This window comes from Phocoena phocoena, chromosome 4 (genome assembly GCF_963924675.1).
Source record: "Phocoena phocoena chromosome 4, mPhoPho1.1, whole genome shotgun sequence".
NCBI classification, from domain to species: domain Eukaryota; kingdom Metazoa; phylum Chordata; class Mammalia; order Artiodactyla; family Phocoenidae; genus Phocoena; species Phocoena phocoena.
The window spans coordinates 42,707,554-42,714,694 of NC_089222.1; the positions used below are offsets into that span (position 1 = coordinate 42,707,554).

General features: G+C 41.7%; 1 pseudogene; it reads right to left on the reverse strand.

Annotated features, from left to right (window-relative positions):
- LOC136121959 (uncharacterized) overlaps positions 1–4,127 on the reverse strand; it is a 63,522-nt pseudogene extending 59,395 nt beyond the window's left edge.
- Between the last annotated feature and the right edge of the window lie 3,014 nt (positions 4,128–7,141).

Sequence of the window (7,141 nt, forward strand, 5' to 3'; positions counted from 1 at the left end):
GATTTCTCATATTAATTTTATATCCTGAATCTTTACTGAATTCATTGATGAGCTCCAGTAGCTTTTGGTGGCATCTTTAGGATTTTCTGTGTATAGTGTCATGCAATCTGCCAACAGTGACAGTTTTACTTCTTCCTTTTCAATTTGGATTCTTTTTATTTCTTGTCTGATTGCTGTGGCTAGGGGTTTCAAAACTGTGTTGAATAGAAGTGGCAAGAGTGGGCAGCCTTGTCTTGTTCCTGATCTTAGAAGAAATTCTTTCAGTTTTTCACCTTTGAGTATGATGTTAGCTGTGGGACTGTCATATATGGCTTTTATTACATTGAGGTATGTTCTCTCTAACGCACTTTCTACAGAGTTTTTATCATAAATGGATGTTGAATTTTGTCAAATGTTTTTCTGCCTATATTGAGGGGATCGTATGGTTTTTACTCTTCAGTGTGTTAATGTGGTGTATCACATTGATCAATTTGTGGATATTGAATCATCCTTTCATTCCTGGGATAAATCCAACTTGATTGTGGTGTATGGTCTTTTAAATATATTGTTGAATTTGGTTTGCTAATATTTTATTGAGGATTTTTGCATCTATGTTTATCAGTGATATTGGCCTGTAAGTTTCTTATTCTGTGATATCTTTGTCTGTTTTTGGTATCAAGGTGGTGCTGTCCTCTTAGAACAAGTTCAGAAACATTCCTCCCTCAGCAAGTTTTTGGAATAATTTGAAAAGGATAGGTGTTAACATTTTTCTAAATGTTTGGTAGAATTCATCTGTGAAGCCATCTGGTCCTGGCTTTTTGTTTGTTGTTGTTGTGTTTGTTGTTTTTTAATTACTGATTCAACTTCAGTACTTATAATTGGTCTGTTCATATTTTTTGTTTCTTCCTGGTTCAGTCTTGGGAGATTGTACATTTCTAGAAATTCGTCCATTTCTTCTAAGTTGTCTACTTTATTGGCATATAGGTGTTCATAGTTATCTCCTATGATCCTTTGTATATCTGTGTTGTCAGTTGTAACCTCTCCTTTTTCTTTTCTGATCTGGCCTCCTCTCTTTTTTTCTTAGTAAGTCTGGCTAAAGTTTTATCAGTTTTATTTTATCTTTTCAAAGAATCAGCTCTTAGTTTCATTGATCTTTTCCTTTGTTTTTTAGTTTCTATTTCATTTTTTTCTTCTCTGATCTTTATGATCTCATTCCTTCTACCAATTTTGGGTTTTGTTTGTTCTTCTTCCTCTAGTTCCTTTACGTGTAATGTTAAGTTGTTTATTTGAGATTTTTCTTGTTTCCTCAGGTAAGCTTGTATTGCTATAAACTTCCCTCTTAGAACTCCTTTTGCTGTGTCTCATAGATTTTGGGTTGTTGTGTTTTCATTTTCATTTGTCTCCAGGTATTTATTGATTTCTTCTTTGATTTTTTTAGTGATCCATTTGTTAATATCATATTGTTTAGCCTCCACATGTTTGAGTTCTTTGCAATTTTTTTTTCTTGTAGTTGATTTCTAGTCTCATGGCATTGTGTCTGCAGAAGATGCTTGATATGATTTCAATTTTCTTAAATTTACCAAGGCTTGTTTTGTAGCCTAGCATGTGACCTATCCTAGAGAATGTTCTATGTCCACTTGAAAAGAATGTGTACTCTGCTGCTTTTGGATGGAATGTTCTCTATATGTCTATTAAGTACATGTGGCCATTGAAGGCCAGTGTTTTGTTATTAATTTTTCTGTCAGAATGACCTGTCCGTTGGTGTCAGTGGGGTGTTAAAGTCCCCTATTACTATTGTGTTACTGTCAATTTCTCCCTTTATGTCTGTTAATTTGCTTTATGTATTTAGGTGATCCTATGCTGGGTACATATATATTTACAATTGTTTATCTTCTTCTTGGATTGATCCCTTGATCATTATGTAGTGTCCTTCTTTGTCTCTTGGAACAGTCTTTGTTTTAAAGTATATTTTGTCTGGTATAAGCATCGCTACCCCAGCTTTCTTTGGATTTCCATTTGCATTAAATACTTTTTTCCATCTTCTCATTTTCAGTTTGTATATGTCTTTAGATCTGAAATGAGTCTCTTGTAGGCAGCATATACACAGGTCTTATATTTGTTTCCATTCAGCCCCTCTGTCTTTTTTTTTTTTTTTTGCAGTACGTGGGCCTCTCACTGTTGTGGCCTCTCCTGTTGCAGAGCACAGGGTCCGGATGTGCAGGCTCAGTGGCCATGGCTCACAGGCCTAGCCACTCCACGGCATGTGGGATCTTCCTGGACCGGGGCACGAACCCGTGTCCCCTGCATTAGCAGGTGGACTTGCAACCACTGTGCCACCAGGGAAGCCCCCTCTGTGTCTTTTGATTGAAGCATTTAGTCTATTTACATTTAAAGTAATTATTTCTGGGTATTACTTATTGCCATTTTGTTACTTGTTTTGTAGTTCTTTTTTGTTCTCTTCTCTTCTGATTTGATGACTCTCTTTAGTGTTATGTTTGGATTCCTTTCTCTTTTTTTATGTGTGTATCTATTATAGATTTTTGGTTTGTGGTTACCATGAAGTTTATATATAGCAATCTATCTGTCTGTCTATCTACACATGATTATTTTAAGTGGCTGGTCACTTAAATTCAAATGCATTTTCACAACCCTGCAATTTTACTGTCCTCCCCTCACAATTACTGTTTTTGACATCATATTTTACATGTATTTGTTTTGTGTATCCCTTAACTGCTTATTGTGGATATAGATAATTTTGCTACTTTTGTCTTTTAACCTTCCTACCAGCTTAGTAATTGGTTGATTAACTACATTTACTGTATATTTGCCTTTACCGATGAGCTTTTTCCTTTCATAATTTTCATGTTTTAGTTGTGGCCTCTTCTTTTTCTATTAGGGAAGTCCCTTTGACATTTCTTGTAAAGTTGGTTTGGTGGTGCTGAACTCTTTTAGCTTTTGCTTGTCTGTAAAACTTTTGATCTCTCCGTCAAATCTGAATGAGAGTCTTGCTAGGTAGAGTATTCTTTGTTGCAAGTTTTTCCCTTTCATCATTTGAAATATATTGTGCCACTCCCTTCTGGCCTGCAGCATTTCTGCTGAAAATTCAGCTGATAGCATTTGGGAGTTCCCTGTATGTAATTTGCTGTTTTTCCCTTGCTGCTTTCAGTATTCTCTCTTTATTTTTAATTTTTACCATTTAAACTACAGTGTGTCTTGGGGTGGTCCTCTTTGAGTTGATCCTGTTGAGGACTCTCTGTGCTTCCTGGACTTGGATGTCTGTTTTCTTTACCAGAGAAGTTAGGGAAGTTTTTTGTTTGTTTTGTTTTTTGTTTTTGTTTTTGTTTTTTGTGCTGAAACCCGGGAACGAGTTAGGGAAGTTTTCAGCTATCATATTTTCAAATATCTTCTCTGCTCCTTTCTCTCTCTTCTCCTTCTGGGACCCCTATAATGTGAATGTTAGTATGCTGGATGTTGTCCCAGAGGTCTCTTAAACTATCCTCATTTCTTTTTATTCTTCTTTCTGTTCATCTTCAGTAATTTCCATTACTCTGTCTTCCAGCTTATTGATCCATTCCTCTGTATCATTCAGTCTACTGTTGATTCCTTCTAGTATATTTTTCATTCAGTTATTGTATTCTTCATCTCTGTTTGTTTGTGTTTTTTTATATTTTTAACTCTTTGTTAAAAACTTCTAACTCCTCACTCTGTTCATCCATTCTTCTGTCTTCTAAATTCTTTGATCATCTTTATGATTATTACCTTGAACTCTTCCTCAGGTAGATTGCCTATCTCCACCTCACTTAGTTCTTTACCTTGCTCCTTTGTTTGGAATGTATTCCTCTATCACCTCATTTTGCCTAACTTGGTGTTTTTATTTTTATGTATCTGGTAGGTTGGTTACATTTCCCGACCTTGGAGAAGTAGCCTTTTGTAGAAGACATCCTGTGCATCCCAGCAATGCTCTCCCCTCTGGTCACCAGAGTTATATGCTCTAGGGGTGTCCAGTATGTGGGCTGCATGGGTCCTTCTGTTTTGGTCAGCTGACTATTGTGGGCAGTCTGGTAGGCATGGCTGGCTCTGGTCTGGTTGGTTGCCAGGCCTGGCCTTGTGTGGAGGTTGCAAGCCTCTGGTTGGTGGGGCTCGGTCATGGGGCAGCTGGCTGCAGAACCCCGGAGAGTCCTGGGGCTAGTACTGGCTCACTGTGGACAGAGTGGGGTCCAGGAGATCCTGGGGCTGGTGCCTGTCCCCTGATGGGTGAGGCTAGGACGTAGGGCTAGTGCTGGCCTACTGGTGGGCAGAGCCGTGTTCTGAGATCTGGCTGTATGGTCCAGGGGTCCCAGAGCTGGTGTTAGACTGCTGGCAGGTTGGGCCAGTTTCTGACACAGGACTGTGGGGTTTGGGTTGTCCTGAAGCTTATATTGGCCTGCTGGTAGACAGGGCTGTGGCCCAGCCAGTCCCAAAACTGCTGCTAGCCATGGCAGGCTGTGGGGCTACATTTGTCCTGGGTTTGGTGTCTGCCTGCTGGTGGGTCAGGCTGGTCCTGAGGCTACAGCAGGCTCACTGGTGGGTGAGGTCTGGGTCCAGGGGATTCTGGGGCTGGTGCTTGCTCACTGGTAGATGAAGCTCATCCCTGGGGTCTGTGGCTGCAGGTCTCTGCTGGGGGTTCTGGGTCTAGTGCCTGTGCACAGGTGTGTGGGGCTGGGTGCTGGGCCTTCTGGTGGGCATGGCTGTGTCCAGGGGGAAGCTGTGGGCTCAGGTGTTCTAAATGCAGCCTGTCTGCTTGTGGATGGGGCTGTGTCACTGCCCAGTTAGTTGCTTGGCCAGAGGTATCCCAGTACTAGTGCCCGCAGGCTGGTGGGTAGGGGCAGGGCTGGGTCCTGAGGCTAATAAGCTAGCGGGAGAATTCCAAAATAGTGACTGCCAGCACCAGTGTCCATGTGGTAGAATGAGCTCCCCAAAATGCTTGCCACCACTGTCTGTGTCCCCAGGGTAAGCTCCCGTTGTCTCCTGTCTCTCTGGAAGTCCCTCCAAGATCAGCAAGTGGGTCTGACCCAGGATCCTTTCAAATTACTGCTTCTGCCTTGGGTTCTGGAACATGTGAGATTTTGTGTGTACCCTTTAAGAATAGAGGCTCTATTTTCTTCAGGCCTCTGGGACTCCTGAAAGCCCCACTGGCCTTCAAAGCCAAACGTTCCTAGCACAAGACTGGGTTGGGGAGCCCCGCGTGGGGTTCAGATCCTTTGCTCCTCGGGGAGAACTTCTGCAATTGTAATTATCTCCCGTTTGTGGGCTGCCTACCCAAAAGTGTAGGCTTGACTATACTATGACTCTGCCCCTCTTACTCATCTCTTTGTGGTTCCATCTTTATATTTTTAGTTGAAGAAGATCTTTTCTGGTAGGTTCTGATCTTTTTCATTGATGGTTGTTCTGTAAATTGTTGTGATTTTGGTGTGCCTGTGAGAGGAGGTGAGCTCAGGGTCTTTCTACTCCACCGTCTTCCCCTTGTCCTGAATTTAAATGGTGTATCTTCACCTTATCTGATTAAACCTTTGCCTCTCTTGTAGTTCCCTGTTTATCTCCTTTGCAGCATCTCTCACAACCTGTAACTTTTGTATTTTTACATTTCTTTTCTTGCTTCCTATCTTTCTATCTCATTGGAATATAACCCTTATGAGTGCAGGGATCTTGTCTGTCTTGTTCAACTTTGTTTTTGGTACTTAGCACAGTGTTTGGTACTTGGAATTTATGAAAAGAAAAAGTTGTCAATTGGTGAGAAAATGTAAATCTGGTATGTTTATACATTTAGTTGTGTTGTAAATGTTGGCAAGAAATTCTTGAAAAGTTATCATTGCTTCAGTCGTTTCAAGAAACACACCTCTTAATACAAAATTGTTAGAGAGCTTCTCGAGTCATTCTTCTGGTGTACTTCCTTTCCAAATGAATTGATCAACAGAAGAAAACTCATTTATGTCCAGACATTTTTTTTTTTTTGGCTGTGTTGGGTCTTCGCCATTGCATGCGGGCTCTCTCTAGCTGCGGTGAGTGGTGACCACTTTTTGTTGTGGTGCATGGACCTCTCAAAGTGGTGACCCATTGTGGAGCACGGGCTCTAGGTGCACGGGCTTCAGTAGCTGTGGCACGTAGGCTTCAGTAGTTGTGGCTCGCGGGCTCCAGGGCGCAGGCTCAGTAGTTGTGGTGCATACGCTTAGTTGCTCCGCGGCATGTGGGATCCCCTGGACCAGGGCTCAAACCCCTGTCCCCTGCATTGGCAGGAGGACTCTTAACCACTGCGCCACCAGGGAAGCCCTGTCCAGACATTTTTTCATTGTCCTTCCTCCTTGACTACTTGCTAATGACTTAAAAAAGATGGTAATCTGTTTTAACATCTCTCACCCCAGTGATTATTCATGTTGAGCTCTTGATTTGACTAGATGCTCACTTAGTAAGGGAGCAGCTTTCACAGGTGAAGGGAATCCTTTCTTTGGTTACAGGTAGAGGTTTTCTAATACTTTCCTTAGTGTTGCTTCAAAAATCTATTGGCTGCCTTTGTGGGAGATAATTCTTCATGTTTCTTGTATTCCTGCACAATTTGTATCAGAATTCGTTCTCAACTATCTTTGGAAGGATGTTTGTATGGCAAATAGTCTTGGAAGATAGCAATAGTGTTTATTTATAGGGTAGAGAGCAGATTTGTTTGCTTTTCAGGATAATAAAGATAATCTCTCCCTCTGGAGCAATGGTTGTGCAGGTTTGCTAGCAGTCCCCTTTAAAAGTCCCCTTAGGGATTTCCTAAGCTTGGGGCTCCTAAACTGGGATATGAACCTATTGTGTGTGTGATACCCAATGTTGGCCACTGGACCTTGCCCTGCAGAACTTGAGCTGGGCGGTAAGGAGAACAGATGTGAACATGAACTTCACGCTGCCCGCTGTGCTCTGAGTAATAAAGTCCTTTATCTTTGATCCACAAGACTAATCACATCTTATTATCTGGGTGTACTCAGCCCCATACTTGTCTCGTCCCATTGAGGAGAAAGCCTGGGAGCTACATCTCCCAGCTTGACGGCTGGTTTCGTTAGGTTCTTCCATGGAAGGGACTCCCATGTGATACGAAGATGGAAATAAGCAGAAGCCCTTTGACTTCTGGCTTCAGCAGCTGTGGTGA